Source organism: Petromyzon marinus, chromosome 39, assembly GCF_048934315.1.
Source record: "Petromyzon marinus isolate PM22_M1 ecotype Great Lakes invasive population chromosome 39, UKy_Petmar_22M1.pri1.0, whole genome shotgun sequence".
Lineage (NCBI taxonomy): Eukaryota > Metazoa > Chordata > Hyperoartia > Petromyzontiformes > Petromyzontidae > Petromyzon > Petromyzon marinus.
The window spans coordinates 6777586-6799262 of NC_133705.1; the positions used below are offsets into that span (position 1 = coordinate 6777586).

Below are 21677 nucleotides of genomic sequence, written 5' to 3' on the forward strand. Positions count from 1 at the left end.
TTGGGAGAGGATATCGCTTGTGACTGCTCTCTCGCTAGTTTAGCGGTTCCACTTCTGGATTGTATTTTTTTTCCGCCTGAGGACGACCCGCTTGTGTTGCGATCGAAACGTCCTAATTTATTAAATGTTATACCTACGCGTAGTGGCGGTGTTTTTCTTAACGTTAAGAAAAAAAACCGCCACTATTTAAAAAAAATGTTCTTGCTGTAGTTTTCACACCTGATGATTGATTTGTGTTGCAATCGAAACGTCGTGCGAATTTTATTGTTTTATTTTTTATTATTTCCCTTCTACGTGACTTTACCGAGAGAACCAAGAATATGAATCCCTGCAGTCACGAAAGCTTTAAAACTAAATTTAGGTGACTTTACCGAAAAAAACAATGAGTATAGTTAGGATATCACTTATTTATTGCATCCCAATATACAGTGACGGAAAAAAAGTATTTGATCCCCTGCTGATTTTGTACATTTGCCCACTGACAAAGAAATTATCAGTCTAGAATTTTAATGGTAGGTTTATTTGAACAGTGAGAGACAATAACAACAAAAACATCCAGAAAAACGCATGTCAAAAATGTTATAAATTGATTTGCATTTTAATGAGGGAAATAAGTATTTGACCCCCTCTCAATCAGAAAGATTTCTGGCTCCCAGGTGTCTTTTATACAGGTAACGAGCTGAGATTAGGGGCACACTCTTAAAGGGAGTGCTCCTAATCTCAGCTTGTTACCTGTATAAAAGACACCTGTCCACAGAAGCAATCAATCAGATTCCAAACTCTCCACAATGACCAAGACCAAAGAGCTCTCCAAGGATGTCAGGGACAAGATTGTAGACCTACACAAGGCTGGAATGGGCTACAAGACCATTGCCAAGGAGCTTGGTGAGAAGGTGACAACAGTTGGTGTGATTATTCGCAAATGGAAGAAACACAAAAGACCTGTTAATCTTCCTCGGCCTGGGGCTCCATGCAAGATCTCACCTCGTGGAGTTACAATGATCATGAGAACGGTGAGGAATCAGCCCATAACTACACGGGAGGATGTTGTCAATGATCTCAAGGCAGCTGAGACTATAGTCACCAATAAAAAAATTGGTAACACACTATGCCGTGAAGGACTGAAATCCTGCAGTGCCCGCAAGGTCCCCCTGCTCAAGAAAGCACATATACATGCCCGTCTGAAGTTTGCCAATGAACATCTGAATGATTCAGAGGACAATTGGGTGAAAGTGTTGTGGTCAAATGAGACCAAAATGGAGCTCTTTGGCATCAACTCAACTCGCCGTGTTTGGAGGAAGAGGAATGCCGCTTATGACCCCAAGAACACCATCCCCACCGTCAAATATGGATGTGGAAACATTATGCTTTGGGGGTGTTTTTCTGCTAAGGGGACAGGACAACTTCACCGCATCAAAGGGACGATGGACGGGGCCATGTACCGTCAAATCTTGGGTGAGAACCTCCTTCCCTCAGCCAGGGCATTGAAAATGGGTCGCGGATGGGTATTCCAGCATGACAATGACCCAAAACACACGGCCAAGGCAACAAAGGAGTGGCTCAAGAAGAAGCACATTAAGGTCCTGGAGTGGCCTAGCCAGTCTCCAGACCTTAATCTCATAGAAAATCTGTGGAGGGAGCTGAAGGTTCGAGTTGCCAAACGTCAGCCTTGAAACAATGACTTGGAGAAGATCTGCAAAGAGGAGTGGGACAAAATCCCTCCTGAGATGTGTGCAAACCTGGTGGCCAACTACAAGAAACGCCTGACCTCTGTGATTGCCAACAAGGGTTTGGCCATCAAGTACTAAGTCATGTTTTGCAGAGGGGTCAAATACTTATTTCCCTCATTAAAATGCCAATCAATTTATAACATTTTTGACATGCGTTTTTATTGTTGTTATTCTGGCTCTCACTGTTCAAATAAACCTACCATTAAAAGTATAGACTGATCATTTCTTTGTCAGTGGGAAAACGTACAAAATCAGCAGCGGATCAAATACTTTTTTTCCCCTCACTGTAGGAGCACAGAGCTTGGGCAATTATTGGTACCCTCTTGTCTGTGGGTTTTCCGTGCCTCTGAATCACTCGACGTTATTTTACCAGGTAACGTCGCAACTGAGCTATAATGCTCTTTTTTTTCATAAGCGACCTTGCACACAAGTGATAGCTCAACGAAGTGGGCTTATCATCGTGTGGAAATTTACAGCAGCCAAAAACTCTAAACGCGCGATGTTGATTCTGAATGTGGAGGGGAAAACCAAGAAGACCCGACGTGATGAACGAAGCAAAGTGCCGAATAAACTAAAGCTTTTTGTTTCCTCTGATCGTAAAAAAAAAGAGAGAGAGGGGAGAGAGGGAGGCAGAGAGAGACTTTTGACTTTTTAAAAACAAATTTATTGCCGCCAGCAGGAACAACACTGGAGGTGATTTCGATACGGAATACAGCAACAAATAACACAAACAATAAAAAAAACACACGTGCCACGCACAACACAAAAAGAGTCACATGGTGGTGGCGTTCGTCACCGCAAGCGACGCTGACGACAGAGCACGTTAGACGGTGAGAAGGAGGGTGCCTTTCATGCTGGTACGGAGGGCGCTTTCGGCCCCCCAGCGGTCGAAGAAGTCGCGCACGTCACCCCGGCCCGTGTGTGGTACGTTTGAGGCAGGGCGAGAGAGAGAGAGGGTGAGAGGGAGGGCTCGGTGAGGATGGCGTGATCGCGTTGCGGCGATGAGTCGACACTAAAGCACCGCCTTCTCGCGAGCCAAAGGAGTTCGGCTCCTCCTCGACGCCCATCCACGGGGTCGGAGTTTCCCACCATCTGTGCGTGATCCACCAATCCCCTCGCTGCCGCTGCTGACTCCACAGCGCTGGGGTCGCAGGTAGCCACGTGCAGCGGCGTAGGCAAAGACAAAAGATCCCCCGTGACGAAGTGCACCCCTGCCTCACCCACCCACAAATATAGAAGTAAAACTCCGCCAGCGAGCAGCGCCTATGAAGGCCGGCATGGCACGTGAGGGGGGTGGGGTGGCCAGCACCACGCCCGGCCGCCTTTGTCTCCCCAGTGGCGACGTTTACACATCGCACAAGGTACTCGTTCGAGGCCGAGCCGACCTAGGGGAGTCCCAGGACCCATTCAGGTATTCTTCGCTGGTGTTAGTGTCCGTGAGCGGAAATCGAGCTCGGTGCGCCGGCTGCCTTTGCCTCCGTAGTGGCGACGTTTACACACCGCACCGGCTTGCTCATTTGAGGCTGAGTTGACCTAGGGGAGGCGTAGCCACAATCCACTAAGTCACGTTGACGTCACAGCGGCGCTTGTGCCAGGCCAGGTGCACTTTGAGGCCACGTTTAAGTGTCGAAGGCTCGCTGGCAGGAGGCCATGGGACAGACCCTGCAGGTGCCACGGGTTTTGCTGCTGTGCCAGGCTAGGTGCAGGAGGTCACGGGACAGACCCTGCAGGTGCCATGGGTTTGACTGCTGTGCCAGGCTAGGTGCAGCGGGAGGAGGTGACGAGACAGACCATGAAGGTGCCACGGGTTTGACTGCTGTGCCAGGCTAGGTGCAGCAGGAGGAGGTCACGGGACAGACCCTGCAGGTGCCACGGGTTTGACTGCTGTGCCAGGCTAGGTGCAGCAGGAGGAGGTCACGGGACAGACCCTGCAGGTGCCACGAGGTTGACCGACTGAGATGACCGGCAGATGCACCCAGCTGTGCCAACTTGCCTCAGGTTATCCGCCCGGTGCTCCGCTTGTTCTCTGTGAGCGGCCGCTCCTCTGCGCTTTGTTGTTGAGAGGGCGACTGCCTCCAGCTGACCGCAATCGCCAACCACCGGCACCAGCACGGCCCACGTGTTACGCAATCTCCCATGGGCCCTCAAGGGTGGAACTGCAGCGGCGGCTCTTCAAATATTCGAAAGGGAAAAATAAATACTCTTCTTGCTTATTATTGTGGTTGCAGATCTCCTGAAACATGGAAGTCCAGTTTACCACAAGAGTCCAGTTTACCAAGGAAGTCCAGTTTACCATGGAAGTCCAGTTTACCATGGAAGTCCAGTTTACTATGAGAGTCCAGTTTACTATAAGAGTCCAGTTTACCATGGAAGTCCAGTTTACTATGAGAGCCCAGTTTACCATGAGAGTCCAGTTTACCATGAGAGTCCAGTTTACCATGGAAGTGCAGTTTACCATGGAAGTCCAGCTTACTATGAGAGTCAAGTTTACCATGAGAGTCCAGTTTAACATGGAAGTCCAGTTTACTATGAGAGTCCAGTTTACTATAAGAGTCCAGTTTACCATGGAAGTCCAGTTTACCATGGAAGTCCAGTTTACTATGAGAGTCCAGTTTACCATGAGAGTCCAGTTTACCATGGAAGTCCAGTTTAACATGGAAGTCCAGTTTACTATGAGAGTCAAGTTTACTATGGAAGTCCAGTTTTCCATGGAAGTCCAGTTTACCTTGAGAGTCCAGTTTACCATGAGAGTCCAGTTTACCATGGAAGTCCAGTTTACCATGAGAGTCCAATTTACCATGGAAGTCCAGTATACCATGAGAGTCCAGTTTACTAAGAGAGTCCAGTTTACCATAAGAGTCCAGTTTACTATGAGAGTCCAGTTTACCATGGAAGTCCAGTTTTACCATGGAAGTCCAGTTTACTATGAGAGTCCAGTTTACCAAGGAAGTCCAGTTTACTATGAGAGTCCAGTTTACCATGCAAGTCCAGTTTACTATGAGAGTCCAGTTTACCATGAGAGTCCAGTTTACCAAGGAAGTCCAGTTTACCACGAGAGTCCAGTTTACCAAGGAAGTCCAGTTTACCATGAGAGTCCAGTTTACCAAGGAAGTCCAGTTTACCATGGCCAGGGGTTCGCAACCTGCGGCTCCGGAACCGCTTGCGGCTCATCATTTTTAAAAAGGCGACCGTCTCGTGTTCACCGCTTGGCATTGTGTGGCTCTTTAACTATTGGGGGGTGTGGCGGGATGTTCACCGAGCCCCCTAGGGCTGCAGCATTCCTCCGCCGCTCGTGCTGGGCTCACACATAACTCTCTGGCACATTGCACAGACACCGAGGAAGAGGGAGGGTGACGTAGGCAGATAGAGAGGGAGGGAGGGGGTAGAGAGAGAGAGAGGTAAGGGGTAAGGAGAGCAGAGCGTGAAATCTATTGTGAAATATTTCATTTAAAAAGGGGGGGGGGGGGGTTTACATAAAGCAAAGCATAAAAAAAACGAAATGATGAACGAAGAAAAGTGCCGACTACACCGTGCATCTTCTTGTTTGCTCTGATCGTTAAAAAAAGGAGAGGCAGAGAGAGGCAGAGAGAGATGCAGAGAGAGATGCAGAGAGAGAGGCAGAAAGAGAGAGGCAGAGAGAGATGCAAAGAGAGGCAGAGAGAGATGCAGAGATAGGCAGAGAGATGTAGAAAGAGAGAGATGCAGAGAGAGGCAGAGAGAGTTCGGCGCGCAGGCAACATGGGTCGCGTACGCACCAAGACGATGAAGAAGGCGGCGCGGGTGATAATCGAGAAGTACTACACCCGCCTGTGCAATGACTTCCACACCAACAAGCGCGTGTGCGAGGAGATCGCCATCATCCCCAGCAAGCCAAGGAGACGCTGAAAGTGCTGGACTTTGGAAACCTGCCCAACCTGCAGGTCACTCAACCTATTCTGGGCATGGACCTTACGGTCGACGCGGATCTAAAACGCATTCGTGTTGTCAAAAATAAAACGATACAAATCTGAACAAAAAGAGAGAGAGAGAGGGCTCGGTGAGAATGGCGTGATCACGATGGAAGAGTGAGTGAATGGGGAACGGTGGCGCAGCGGTTAGCACACTAGGCTACGAACACGACGACCCTAGCTCGATTCCCGCTCACGACCAATACCAGTGACGATTATTTGAACCGGTCCTGGGCTTCCCCTAGGTCGACTCAGCCTCAAATGAGTACCTGGCACGATGTATAGTAAACACCACCACGAAGGAAACAAAAGCGGCCGGGCGTGGTGCTGGCCACCCACCCCCTCGTGTGCCATACCGGCCTTCATAGGTGCTCGCTAGCAGCACTTGCCCCAACAGTCTGTGGAGGAGGAGGGGATGGGGAGGGGTCTTGCTTGGCACGAGTGTGCGAGTCTCTGCATTTCTGGGTAATTCCAAGTGCGCATCTCTCCACGTGCACCACAACCCCCAGGCACCCTCCAGGCAACAACACCTCGCAGTGACATCTCCGGATGTTGCGCCATGCGGAAACGCGCACCCTGATGCGTTGTTTTCTACCGCCCCTCGGGTCAGGGTCTGCCCTATATACGGTCTCTCTTGACCCCAATACATGTATTTATTTAGTTACCAGATAAGGCCCTCTGAGCTTTACAGGGACTCCTCCACTTACGAACACTTGACTTACGAACGTTCAGAGATACGAACAAACCTGTCCGTGTGTCCAGTTGCCTGTTCGGACCGAGAGTCGTAAGTTCAACTGCAGCGTAAAAGATTGTGGTGGTGGTATCTACATCTGTAAAACATGAAGGAACAGTGGCATCTACATCTGCCGAACATGAACAACCAGTGGCATCTACATCTGCAGAACATGAAGAACCAGTGGCATCTACATCTGCAGGAGATTACACTACATTTACAGTAATTCCCCATGTTTAGTGTAGACGCCGTACAACATGTTTGGGAATCGACGGGAGTAAAGTTGGACTTATGAACAAATCGACTTACGAACAGACCTCTGGAACCTAACTCGTTTGTAAGTAAAGGAGTCCCTCTATAGTTTTTCAGAAGCGACCTGGCTATCACGATAGTTGAACGAAGTGGCTTAGCACGGTTGGGCTATGTACGGGTGCGAAGCAAGTTCAACATACTGCGTGTACGTAGACCACGTGGAAATGTATAGCCGGCAAATATTCTGAACGCGTGATGTTGATTCTAGACGTGCGAGGGAAAAACCGGAAGAGCCGGAGACAAAGCCACACGACCACGGGGAGAGAGAGAGACACGCAAACTCCAAATGTACAGCAGCAGCATGCGTCAGGGTTTGGATGGAGCCCACGACCTCCTGTATACCAGGCGAGGTAGTTAACATCTCCTAGCCACCGTGATGATGAGAGAGAGAGACACGCAAACTCCAAATATACAGCAGCAGCAGGCGTCAGGGTTGGGATGGAGCCCACGACCTCCTGTATACCAGGCGAGGTAGTTAACATCTCATAGCCACCGTGGCGGCGATCCGTCTGTCTTGCCGTCTGTCTGCCTGCTCGTATGTCTGTCCGTATGTGTGCGACAGTCCTTGACTTAGGAACCACACTAGTTCCTGGGACCTGTTTGTAAATCGAACGGTTCGTAAGTCGGAAAACACCACAATGCACTTTCATTTAAATAGCCACACTGCCAGCGTTATGAAACGTGTTGCGGTTCAATAAAAAGTGAAGCATTGTTAAACTCATACAAAATAAGACGCAATAGCGTATCATGCAACACTGTAAATAAAATTGCTGCATGTCCAGCAAATAAAAGTGAAATAAAGTTACGTAAATAGAAAAATAAATCCGTGCTGATTGTCGGAAGTGGCGTAATGAGTCACCACAATGTACACACACACGAGTCACGCACACACAAGCACACACAATAGACACTCGACAAAGATTCCTCCCCTATCGTCTTATGAGAGGCTGTTGTTGGGGTAAGTGCTGATTGCGAGCAGCTTTTAGGGCCGGCACGGGCACACGTGGGGTTTGGGTGATCGGCACTGCCGCTATCTCCCCACCCCCGTCTGTCTGTCAATATGTCCGTCCGTCCGTATATCCGTCTGTACGTCCGCCTGTCTGTATATCCGTCTGTACGTCCCCCTGTCTGTATATCCGTCTGTAAGTACGTTCAGCTTTTTCTTTCGCACCGCACGTAGCCAACCGTGCTCATCAGAGTTGCGGGGAAAGAACAACGAGCTGAACACGCTAACGCAATTATTATGAAGAAATTCGTTTGCGCTAATGTCCATCTCTCTGGCCGTATGTTTGAACACGTGCATGTCTATCTGCACGTCTATCCGTATGTTTATCATAGAGTTTTTGGTCGGGCTAGGACCCATATCTAACAGAGAGTGTCCTTGCCTACAACATATGGGCAGATCACCAGCGTTGGTCCAAGTCAAGTCCTGACACTGCCGCTGATGAGGCACTGTCGAAACCGACTCAAGAGTATTTTCTAGTTTTTAACCATTGAGATGAATTCCCGGAAGGCGGCAGTGTGTGGCTGATGGAATGTGTAGAATTCACGTGTGCTGCTGCTGCTGTTGTGGTGCGTGGGAGATAGCAGTGATTGTTGTGCGTTGATAGCAGTGATTGTTGTGCGTTGTCGCACCACAACAGCAGCAGCAGCACACGTGAATTCTACACATTCCATCAGCCACACACTGCCGCCTTCCGGGAATTCAATTGTTGTTGTTGTTTGAAGCGCACGGTCGCTCTGCACGATTATTTTGCTGCTTAAAAAAAATGTCCCACGCGATAGGCCACTGTTGAGCTATCATTTGTGGCCAGGTCGCTTCTAAAAAAATAAGATAATAAGCTCAGCGGGCTTTACCTTGAAAGATTACAAATCAATAGTTTAGTTTTATTCGTGTCTATTTTACACGCTTTTATTTAACTCACTGTCTGTTGTCGTCATTGTTGTTGTCGTTGTATCTTCAAATCTTGTAACTGAATTTTATCCTACTTCCCAATGTGGTATCGACTGCAAACTTGTTATACTTATGTCATACCGATGACAATAACTATATAATATCATAAAAATATTGAAACATTTTTTATATGTTATGTTTCGGCTTAGGTCTAATTGTCCACGCTCAACTGACGTTGCCTGTAATTGGCCACGGTCCCCCTTACGTTATGGCAAACTTCGGGGCCACTTCCTGGAGTCATGGAGTTTTATGCCATTACTACTACGGTACATTTCATAAAAACGTGTTTAAAAAAAAAGTTTAAAAAATATATATTACTTATTTAAATTGATTTGCTTATCCTTTCCTATACTTTGGACTCCCATCGTGTTTTCCTATTGTCTGCTGGACATCTGAGACAAAGAGCTTTATAGCTCATCGGATATTTCCCGTGGGGGGGGGGGGGTGAAACAATAACTCTGCACGGAACCTCGAGGCCACGGCGCCTGGCGGGACGCGCCTGACTCCTGCTCAGTGCACGGCTCGGGGAGAGGAGAGCGCGTGACTCGGATTGGGGATTTTTCCTCGACAATAACTCACCCAGTCGAAGTGCGCAGTGGCGAGGGGGGGAGGGGGAGGGACCTGGGGAAGTGGGGGGGTTTCGAGTAAGAGAGTTTAACATCGGACACCAAGTCGCGTGTCTTACACAGAGGGAAATCGTCATCACCACCCACCCATCACGTGGCTTTCCCCCAGCGCATTCCCTGCCCTCTTATCACAAACTCTGCGCGCGGGGCTGGGAGTCTTCTGCAGGACAGCGTGACAATGGCCGAGAGTAACCTCACCCCGCCACCACCTCCACCCCGCCGCCTCCACCCCTTGCCCGACCGGCCCAGAGTAACCTCACCCCGCCACCACCTCCACCCCGCCACCACCTCCACCCCGCCACCACCACCACGTCCACCCCGCCGCCTCCACCCCTTGCCCGACCGGCCCAGAGTAACCTCACCACGGCTCCTCGCCGCGCGGCCAACGCGGCGCAGATTTGGCGACGCGCAGTGGCGAGACGCGCTTCGGTATTTTTCAGTGGCCTCACACCCCCCCCCCACCGCGTGCATCTCGGTCCGCGTTAGCGTAGCGTAGAGTAGCGTAGTGGTGCTTCATCAGGGGGTGCATCACGCATCAACCCCCCCACAGAGTAGAGTAGTGGTGCTTCACCAGGGGGTACATCAACCCCCCCCCCCCCCACAGAGTAGCGTAGTGGTCCTTCACCAGGGGGTGCATCACGCACCCACCCCCCACAGAGTAGCGTAGTGGTGCTTCACCAGGGGGTGCATCACGCACCCGCCCCCCACAGAGTAGCGTAGTGGTGCTTCACCAGGGGGTGCATCAACCCCCCCACAGAGTAGAGTAGTGGTCCTTCACCAGGGGGTACATCAACCCCCCCCCCCACAGAGTAGCGTAGTGGTCCTTCACCAGGGGGTGCATCACGCACCCACCCCCCACAGAGTAGAGTAGTGGTGCTTCACCAGGGGGTGCATCACGCACCCGCCCCCCCCCCCCCCCCCACAGAGTAGAGTAGTGGTGCTTCACCAGGGGGTACATCAACCCCCCCCCCCCCCACAGAGTAGAGTAGTGGTGCTTCACCAGGGGGTACATCAACCCCCCCACAGAGTAGAGTAGTGGTGCTTCACCAGGGGGTACATCAACCCCCCCCCCCCCCCCCCCCCACAGAGTAGAGTAGTGGTGCTTCACCAGGGGGTACATCAACCCCCCCCCCCCCCCCCCCACAGAGTAGAGTAGTGGTGCTTCACCAGGGGTACATCAACCTCCCCCCCCCCCACAGAGTAGAGTAGTGGTGCTTCACCAGGGGGTACATCAACCCCCCCCCCCACAGAGTAGAGTAGTGGTGCTTCACCAGGGGTACATCAACCTCCCCCCCCCCCACAGAGTAGAGTAGTGGTGCTTCACCAGGGGGTACATCAACCCCCCCCCCCACAGAGTAGAGTAGTGGTGCTTCACCAGGGGGTACATCAACCCCCCCCCCCACAGAGTAGAGTAGTGGTGCTTCACCAGGGGTACATCAACCTCCCCCCCCCCCACAGAGTAGAGTAGTGGTGCTTCACCAGGGGGTACATCAACCCCCCCCCCCACAGAGTAGAGTAGTGGTGCTTCACCAGGGGGTACATCAACCCCCCCCACCACAGAGTAGAGTAGTGGTGCTTCACCAGGGGGTACATCAACCCCCCCCCCCAACGGAGTAGAGTAGTGGTGCTTCACCAGGGGGTACATCAACCCCCCCACAGAGTAGAGTAGTGGTGCTTCACCAGGGGGTACATCAACCCCCCCCCCCCCACAGAGTAGAGTAGTGGTGCTTCACCAGGGGGTACATCAACCCCCCCCCCCCCCCCACAGAGTAGAGTAGTGGTGCTTCACCAGGGGGTACATCAACCCCCCCACAGAGTAGAGTAGTGGTGCTTCACCAGGGGTACATCAACCCCCCCACAGAGTAGCGTAGTGGTGCTCCACCAGGGGTACATCAACCCCCCCACAGAGTAGAGTAGTGGTGCTTCACCAGGGGGTACATCAACCCCCCCCCCCACAGAGTAGAGTAGTGGTGCTTCACCAGGGGGTGCATCAACCCACCCCCGCGCCCAGATTTGTTTTTGAAGACGGTAAATCATCGAAGGACGCAAATTAAGAACGGGCACGTTCAGCGACAACTTACTTCGTTTCATCAAACCCCTGTGTATCCCTATTAGGGGCCGTCCATAAATGACGTCACGCACCTAGGGGTGGGGGGTCAGACGTTTGTGACGATGTGTGACGAGGGGGGGGGTGGTTTGAGAAATGTGACGTCACGCCAAAATGCCCAACTTTAAGTAAATATAGACAACGCGTTCTACTTAATTAAATAGACTTTTTAATAAATGTTTTCTCCTACAACATCAGAGTGCAGCGCCACATTAAATACGCGCTACAATCACAATAGTTTAAAGCGCTTTGAAGCATGGTTTATTTTGTTTTTGGTGGGGAGAGGGCAGAGCTTTGTGACGTCATATTTGAGGGGGGGGGGTCTGACTTTTTGTGACGCATTGTGACGAGGGGGGGGGGGTAAAAAATCGCGTGACGTCATTTATGGACGGCCCCTTAGATACATCATCGTGTAATGATTGAGAACCAAAGGTGGGGGGGGGGGTCTGCAGTAGAAGGCTCAGAACCACTTCCACAACCCCATCTGCTGTACGTGCCACGGTCATTGTGCGCTGATTAACACTGAACCCTAATGACCCCCATGTGATTAACACTGAACCCTAATGACCCCCAGTGATTAACACTGAACCCTAAGGGAGCCCCCAGTGATTAACACTGAACCCTAAGACCCCCAGTGATTAACACCGAACCCTATTGACCCCCAGTGATTAACACAGAACCCTAAGGGAGCCCCCAGTGATTAACACCGAACCCTAAGGGAGCCCCCAGTGATTAACATTGAACCCTAAGGGAGCCCCCAGTGATTAACACTGAATCCTAAGACCCCCAGTGATTAACACTGAACCCTAAGTGAGCCCCAGTGATTAACACTGAACCCTAATACCCCCAGTGATTAACACTGAACCCTAATGACCCCCAGTGATTAACACTGAACCCTATTGACCCCCAGTGATTAACACTGAACCCTAAGACCCCCAGTGATTAACACTGAACCCTAAGGGAGCCCCAGTGATTAACACTGAACCCTAAGGGAGCCCCCAGTGATTAACACTGAACCCTAAGACCCCCAGTGATTAACACTGAACCTTAAGACCCCCAGTGATTAACACTGAACCCTATTGACCCCCAGTGATTAACACTGAACCCTAAGGGAGCCCCCAGTGATTAACACTGAACACTATTGACCCCCAGTGATTAACACTGAACCCTAAGACCCCCAGTGATTAACACTGAACCCTAATGACCCCCAGTGATTAACACTGAACCCTAAGGGAGCCCCCAGTGATTAACACTGAACCCTAAGACCCCCAGTGATTAACACTGAACCCTATTGACCCCCAGTGATTAACACTGAACCCTATTGACCCCCAGTGATTAACACTGAACCCTAAGACCCCCAGTGATTAATACTGAACCCTAAGGGAGCCCCCAGTGATTAACACTGAACCCTAAGGGAGCCTCCAGTGATTAACACTGAACCCTAAGGGAGCCCCCAGTGATTAACACTGAACCCTAAGGGAGCCCCCAGTGATTAACACTGAACCCTAAGGGAGCCCCCAGTGATTAACACTGAACCCTAAGACCCCCAGTGATTAACACTGAAACCTAAGGGAGCCCCAGTGATTAACACTGAACCCTAAGACCCCCAGTGATTAACACTGAACCCTATTGACCCCCAGTGATTAACACTGAACCCTAAGGGAGCCCCAGTGATTAACACTGAACCCTAAGGGAGCCCCCAGTGATTAACACTGAATCCTAAGGGAGCCCCAGTGATTAACACTGAACCCTAAGACCCCCAGTGATTAACACTGACACCTATTGACCCCCAGTGATTAACACTGAACCCTAAGACCCCCAGTGATTAACACTGAACCTTAAGACCCCCAGTGATTAACACTGAACCCTATTGACCCCCAGTGATTAACACTGAACCCTAAGGGACCCCCATTGATTAACACTGAACCCTATTAACCCCCAGTGATTAACACTGAACCCTAAGACCCCCAGTGATTAACACTGAACCCTAGGGGAGCCCCAGTGATTAACACTGAACCCTAAGGGAGCCCCCAGTGATTAACACTGAACCCTAAGACCCCCAGTGATTAATACTGAACCCTAAGACCCCCAGTGATTAACACTGAACCCTATTGACCCCCAGTGATTAACACTGAACCTTATTGACCCCCAGTGATTAACACTGAACCCTAAGACCCCCAGTGATTAACACTGAACCCTAAGTAAGCCCCAGTGATTAACACTGAACCCAAGACCCCCAGTGATTAACACTGAACCCTATTGACCGCCAGTGATTAACACTGAACCCTAAGACCCCCAGTGATTAACACTGAACCCTAAGTGAGCCCCAGTGATTAACACTGAACCCTGAGACCCCCAGTGATTAACAATGAACCCTAATGACCCCCAGTGATTAACACTGAACCCTATTGACCCCCAGTGATTAACACTGAACCCTAAGACCACCAGTGATTAACACTGAACCCTAAGGGAGCCCCAGTGATTAACACTGAACCCTCAGGGAGCCCCCAGTGATTAACACTGAACCCTAAGACCCCCAGTGATTAACACTGAACCCTAAGATCCCCAGTGATTAACACTGAACCCTATTGACCCCCAGTGATTAACACTGAACCCTAAGGGAGCCCCAGTGATTAACACTGAACCCTAAGGGACCCCCATTGATTAACAGTGAACCCTAAGAGAGCCCCCAGTGATTAACACTGAACCCTAAGGGAGCCCCTAGTGATTAACACTGAACCCTAAGACCCCCAGTGATTAACACTGAACCCTATTGACCCCCAGTGATTAACACTGAACCCTAAGTGAGCCCCAGTGATTAACACTGAACCCTAAGACCCCCAGTGATTAACACTGAACCCTAAGACCCCCAGTGATTAACACTGAACCCTAAGACCCCCAGTGATTAACACAGAACCCTAAGGGAGCCCCAGTGATTAACACTGAACCTTAAGGGAGCCCCAGTGATTAACACTGAACCCTAAGGGACCCCCATTGATTAACACTGAACCCTAAGAGAGCCCCCAGTGATTAACACTGAACCCTAAGGGAGCCCCTACTGATTAACACTGAACCCTAAGGGAGCCCCCAGTGATTAACACAGAACCCTAAGGGAGCCCCAGTGATTAATACTGAACCCTAAGGGAGCCCCAGTGATTAACACTGAACCCTAAGGGACCCCCATTGATTAACACTGAACCCTAAGGGAGCCCCCAGTGATTAACACTGAACCCTAAGGGAGCCCCCAGTGATTAACACTTGAACCCTATTGACCCCCAGTGATTAACACTGAACCCTAAGACCCCCAGTGATTAACACTGAACCCTAAGGGACCCCCAGTGATTAACACTGAACCCTATTGACCCCCAGTGATTAACACTAAACCCTAAGACCCCCAGTGATTAACACTGAACCCTATTGACCCCCAGTGATTAACACTGAACCCTATTGACCCCCAGTGATTAACACTTGAACCCTATTGACCCCCAGCGATTAACACTGAACCCTAAGGGAGCCCCCAGTAATTAACACTGAACCCTAAGGGAGCCCCCAGTGATTAACACTGAACCCTAAGGGAGCCCCCAGCGATTAACACTGAACCCTAAGGGAGCCCCCAGTAATTAACACTGCACCCTAAGGGAGCCCCCAGTGATTAACACTTGAACCCTATTGACCCCCAGTGATTAACACTGAACCCTAAGACCTCCAGTGATTAACACTGAACCCTAAGGGACCCCCAGTGATTACACTGAACCCTATTGACCCCCAGTGATTAACACTGAACCCTAAGGGAGCCCCAGTGATTAACACTGAACCCTAAGGGAGCCCCAGTGATTAACACCGAACCCTAATGACCCCCAGTGATGAACGACGATGCGATTCGGGCAAAGAGGAAGCCGCAAACAGTTTCAGTTTTCAGTTTATTTATTTTGGTATAGCCCTGTGAGCTACACACACGCAGACACACATGTATACACACTTGTATACACACACACTTGTATACACACGTGGACACACACGCGGATACACACATGTATACACGCGTGTATACACAGACATGTAACACACACGTGGACACACACGTGGACACGGGGCCCGTCGCGACCGTACCGGCGGGGAGCGGTGGCGCAACGGTTAGCGCGCCGCGTCTACCACCAAACACCGGCAGACGATTGCCCTGTGCCTCCTCTAGGTCTACTCGACCTCAAATGAGTACCACTCTACCCCCCGTCGCGTACCGTGTCGGCCTTCATCGCTTGCTGCTGCTGCTGTTTGCTAAGGCCACTGGTGATCAGTGTTATCGGTCTGTGTTGAAGTCTACACGGGGGGTGGAGGGGGGTGGAATCGCTCCTCGTCTGCCTCTTCTGGGGGGGTAACGCCGCGCGCGCGCGCCTCTTCCATTCTCTAAGTGGAAGAGTAGGCCAAAGTTCGTGGGTGGGGGGGGACTGTCACGGGGTCCCGCGCGTCATCTCAAAAGGCGGTGGGGGTGGAGGGTGCGGCCGAGTCACGTGCTCGGTCGCGACGTAGCGGGCAGACGTGGGGGTGGGGGTGTGGGGCGGGGGGCGGGGCGGTGGGGGGTGAGGGGCGGGGCGAGGGTGGGGGGCTCCAGCAGAGGTTGACGAGACGGGGCAGGCCCGGGCAGGGTCACAGGTCAACTCTACCGACACGCATTCATTGGTTCGTTCGGTAAAGTCACGTAAGGTGAAAAAAAGATTTAATAAATGAAAACGACTGAATTAAATCACGACGTTTCGGAGGCAACACAAGCTTCCTTCATCAGGTGTTAAAAAAGCACAGCAAAATTACTCTTGAGAGAGCTATTTGTAATGAGAGATTAATTATATAGGGTAAGAGGAGGGGGGAGGAGCCAGGGAGGACGGACGCAGGGGGTGAGCCAGGAAGGTTTTTTTAAATTTTTTTATTTTGGTATAGCCCTGTGAGCCATTCGGCTCTTGAATCGGGTGCAACCACAACAAACAAAAAACACGAACAAGAAAAACATCTTAAAGTGACTATGTGACTGTGCAAACAGAAAATCCATGAAAAAACAGCAAAATATTCCTGACAAAAGCACCGTACACCAACGCTGTGTGCAAAAAATCCCAGTGGGATGCAAGTCAAACAACAACAACCACAAGAAAACTTAGATTAAGGCCATCAGTTTAACTCGGTACTACAACAAAACAAACATGTCCAAACCAAAAAACGTTTTCGAAATCACCAAAAAATAAAGTCATAATTGCAACGTAACAGTGATCACAGGGACTGTGACCGAATTTTTACAATAAACTACATAAATAACATGTAACACCAAACCCTAGAGCCATAGCTGCCTGCATGAGTTACTCCACAACAACAGAAGCATCGGTCGGAGTATCAAATTTTTCAATGCACCTTTAAGATCAGCACGCTAAATCAAAATACAGATAATACTTTGCAGCGTCATCCGGAGCGAAACATTTAATTTTATTTTACGCCAATGAATAGCAGTGGCAGCTAGGGGTGTACAACTCCTCTAGAGCATATCCTTAGCTCTTTCGGTAAAGTAACGTTGAAGGGAACAATAAAATATATATAAAACAATAATATATTTTATTATTTTATTGTTTCCCTTCAACGTGACTTTACCGAAAGAGCTAAGAATATGAATTACTGCAGTCACGAAAGCTTTAAATCAAAATTCCTCTAGAGCAGTTTTGAGAGAAGATCTCATTGGTAGCGATTCAAGTTGCAGTTTATTGGCAATAGCATTCCAGACTCTGGAGGCATCAATAGCAAAGGCCCTTCCTCCAGTTTTTGTACGGCAATAGGGAATGTGAATACAGTTTGGGTGCGAGAAAAGAGGTAATTTTGTAACAATTTCACTGCGTTATCGGAAAAACCGAGGCAACTTAGTTTACTAAGCAGGGTGTTGTGGTCTACTGTATCAAAAGCTTTGGACAGGTCTAGAAAAAGACAGGCACAGTACTGCTTATTATCAAGGCTACTGCAAATGTGATTCAGAGAGTCTAATGCAGCAGATGTGGTGCTGTATTATTTTCGGAACCCAGATTGTTTTAGATGTAGTAGATTGTTGGTGGACAGGAAACTGCTAATTTGGTAGGTCAATAATTTTTCAAAAATGTTGATCAACGGGGACAAAATTGAGATAGGTCGGTAGTTATTTGGATCATCTTTAGGGCCCCCTTTGTGGAGTGGACGGACATAGGAATGTTTCCATTCTCGAGGAATTGATGCTTCGTTGATGGGCAGGTTAAAAATATGAGCTATAGGTTTGTATATTAGGTGACCAACAGAATATTGAAGTCAGCCTCCCCAAAGTCAAAATCCTGGCTCCGCCCCTGGCGGTGAGCGCGCTGCCCTACGAACCTGGCGACCCGGGTTCGATTCCCGTTCACGGTCAACACCGCCTCTAGGTGGCACCGTGCGAGTACAGATTAAATACTGGGGGAGCCCCCCCCCCTTCCACTTGACCGCTCGCCACACCACCAGGAGGTGATCATTACACTCGGACAACCACTGTTTCACGAACCCTAAGGGGTGGTGGCTCTTGTGTGACGCGGCCGATCACGAGGCTCGCGTGACTGGTCACGTGTTTCACCGTCGCTGGTTGCGCACGCGTGGTTTTGTTTGGGTTATGCGTGTCGGTTGCAGCAGCATGAGAAGGATATTGCGTGTTTGGGTTTGGTGGGTGTGTGCGCGCGCGTGTGTGTGTTGTTGTTGTTGTGGGGAGCGGTAGTGTAGCAGTGAGCAGGGGCGGAGCCACGGGGGGGGCTGGGGGAGGGGGCTTTGCCCCCCCTGAAATTTTGAGAAAGTCGGTATTCGGGATAACCGGATATCCGGCTGCTGCAAAATGCTGCAGGCTGCCACCTCGTGTGCTGCCCTGCAGGCTGCCACCTCGTGCTGCCCTGCAGGCTACCACCTCGTGCTGCCCTGCAGGCTGCCACCTCGTGCTGCCCTGCAGGCTGCCACCTTGTGCTGCCCTGCAGGCTGCTTGAGCGGCAACCTTGCGAACTTATCGAACTTATCAGCCACATCAGTGGCTCCGACCTATTAATAAACTCCGCGTTCAAATCCAATAAAATTTGTTTTATACATTTGTGGCGCCCATTGGAAAACATAAACACACTGAGATATCTCAGAATATTGAAGTCAGCCTCCACCCCAAAGTCAAAATCCTGGCTCCGCCCCTGGCGGTGAGCGCGCTGCCCTAAGAACCTGGCCACCCGGGTTCGATTCCCGTTCACGGTCAACACCGCCTCTAGGTGGCACCGTGCGAGTACAGATGAAATACTGGGGGAGCCCCCCCGCTTCCACCTGACCGCTCGCCACACCACCACGAGGTGATCATTACACTCGGACAACCACTGTTTCACGAACCCTAAGGGGTGGTGGCTCTTGTGTGACGCGGCCGATCACGAGGCTCGCGTGACTGGTCACGTGTTTCACCGTCGCTGGTTGCGCACGCGTGGTTTTGTTTGGGTTATGCGTGTCGGGGGCAGCAGCATGAGAAGGATATTGCGTGTTTGGGTTTGGTGGGTGTGTGCGCGCGCGCGTGTGTGTTGTTGTTGTTGTGGGGAGCGGTAGTGTAGCGGTGAGCAGGGGCGGAGCCACAGGGGGGGGGGGGGGGGGACTGGGGGAGGGGGCTTTGCCCCCCCTGAAATTTTGAGAAAGTCAATAATCGGGATAACCGGATATCCGGCTGCTGCAAAATGCTGCAGGCTGTCACCTCGTGCTGCCCTGCAGGCTGCCCTGCAGGCTGCCACCTTGTGCTGCCCTGCAGGCTGCCACCTTGTGCTGCCCTGCAGGCTGCCACCTTGTGCTGCCCTGCAGGCTGGCACCTCGTGCTGCCCTGCAGGCTGCCCTGCAGGCTGCCACCTCGTGCTGCCCTGCAGGCTGCCACCTTGTGCTGCCCTGCAGGCTGCTTGAGCGGCAGCCTTGCGAACTTATCAGCGGCTCCGACCTATTAATAAACTCTGCGTTCACATCCAATAAAATTTGTTTTATACATTTGTGGTGCCCATTGGAAAACATAAACACACTGAGATATCTCACAATATTGAAGTCAGCCTCCCCGCCAAAGTCAAAATCCTGGCTCCGCCCCTGGCGGTGAGCGCGCTGCCCTACGAACCTGGCGACCCAAGTCATTTATGGACGGCCCCCTAAGATCTTCATGTGGTGCATCGCTCACTGTCACCACGGTATCTCGGGGTGGAGGAGGGGGGGGGTCACAGGGGTTGTGACAGCTCAACCCCTGTGACTCGTTGCCCTTTCGTTATTCGCAAACGACTTTCTCACTTCTTCATTTAAACCATCATCATCATTATTGTTAACTCCCGTGGTCTGTGTAAGACGCACCTGCTCAGGAATCGCCTTAACGTAACGTCTCAAATGTAAAATATATATTTAGATGTTATTGTTACTATTATTATTTACCACTTGTCGTACGCGATCCGTCAACGTTGCGCGCGCACGGGATTCCACTCTTATCACTTCCCGCGCGGTCGCAATTCGCCCTGCTCAGCGGAGGAGAGCCGCCGAGGTCGTCACGGGGTCTCTCTCCCTGCCTTGATCCCCCCCATCCCCCCCTCGGAGCGTGCCAGTTCTGCCGGGATGAGCGGCATCGGCGCGTACGATCAAGATTGAGCGATGCGTTAAGAGTTGACGCCCTGGACCTCGGATTACGAAGGCAATTCGTTATCCGAGACGGTCCTGGGCCACCCCTATAAGTTGAGCAACCCGGTGCGATGTTGTAGACATCGTCACTAGGGAGACAAAGGCGGTCGGGCGTGGTGCTGGCCACCTACCACTCTGGCGTGTCGTACCGCCCTTAATAGGTGCTCGCTAACAGCACTCGCCCCAGCAGTCTGTTACGGGGGGATCTTTGTCTGTGAGCGGTGTGTCTGTGCGTTGTTGGTTTTTTTGTAAACATCGGCAACGGGGAGACAAAGGTGGCCGGGCAATGGAACCGGCCACACCGCGTTCGTAAGTCGAACGGTTCGTAAGTCGGGAGCACGGCGATGCACTGCGTTTAGATGTCCATACGTTGAGTCGTTCTGAAATGTGTCTACGGTTCGGCAAAAAAGGGAAGTTTTCTTTGAACTCATTAACATGAAGAAATATTGTACGTTTGTAATGTAACACCGTCAACAAAAAAAAATTGTATGGTAAATAAAACGTAAATAAAGTAACATAGAACAGGAAAAATAATCGATTTTGTTTTCACTTGCAATGAGTTCTTGCGCTGGCCGGCTTATCGGAAGTGGCTCGAGTCACCACACACACACACGGGGCACACACACACACACGGGGCACACACGGGGCACACACACACACACGGGCACACACACACACACGGGGCACACACACACACACGGGACACACACACACGGGATACACACACACACGGGGCACACACGCACACACGCACACAACAAAGACAACGATCCCCCGTATAGCCTTAACAGACTGTAGGGGCAAGTGCTGTTAGCGAGCACCTATGAAGGCCGGAACGGTACACGAGGGGGTGGGTGGCCAGCACCACGCCGGACCGCCTTTGTCTCCCTAGTGGCGATGTTTACACACCGCACCAGGTACTCATTTGAGGCTGAGTCGACCTAGGGGAGGCCCAGGACCGGTTCAGATAATCGTCACTGGTGTTGGCCGTTAGCAGGAATCGAACCCGGGTCGCCAGGTTCATAGCGCAGCTCGCTAACCGCTACACTACCGCTACCCACAACACACGCACACACACACGGGGCGCACACACACACACGGGCACACGCACACACACACACGGGGCACACACACACGCACACACACACACGGACACACACACACGGCACAAAACAAAGATCCCCCGTGTCGCCTCACAACCGGCTGTTAGTCCAGGTGTTAGTCCAGGTGTTGTTCGCCAGCGCCACTGATGGAATGCCGGAACAGCACAGACGGGGTGGGTGGCCAGCACTACGCCCGGCCGCCTTTGTCTTCCCGAGTGGCGATGTTTTACACACCGCATCAGCTACTCATTTGAGGCTGAGTCGACACACTCACTTTCACTCACCTTCACACACACACACACTCACTCACTTTCACACACAAATATCCCCCATATAGCCTTAACAGACTGTTGGGACAAGTGCTGAATCGACCTAGGGAAGGCCTAGGACCGGTTCGGATAATCGTAAGCGGGAATCGAACTCGGGTTGCCGGGTTCGTAGCGCAGCACCCTAAACGCTACGCTACTATTCCACACACACACGCACACG

General features: G+C 51.1%; 1 pseudogene; it reads left to right on the forward strand.

Moving 5' to 3' along the window:
• The first annotated feature begins 5431 nt into the window (after window positions 1–5431).
• On the forward strand, window positions 5432–5755 carry LOC142930474 (small ribosomal subunit protein eS17 pseudogene; annotated as a pseudogene).
• Window positions 5756–21677: the final 15922 nt, after the last annotated feature.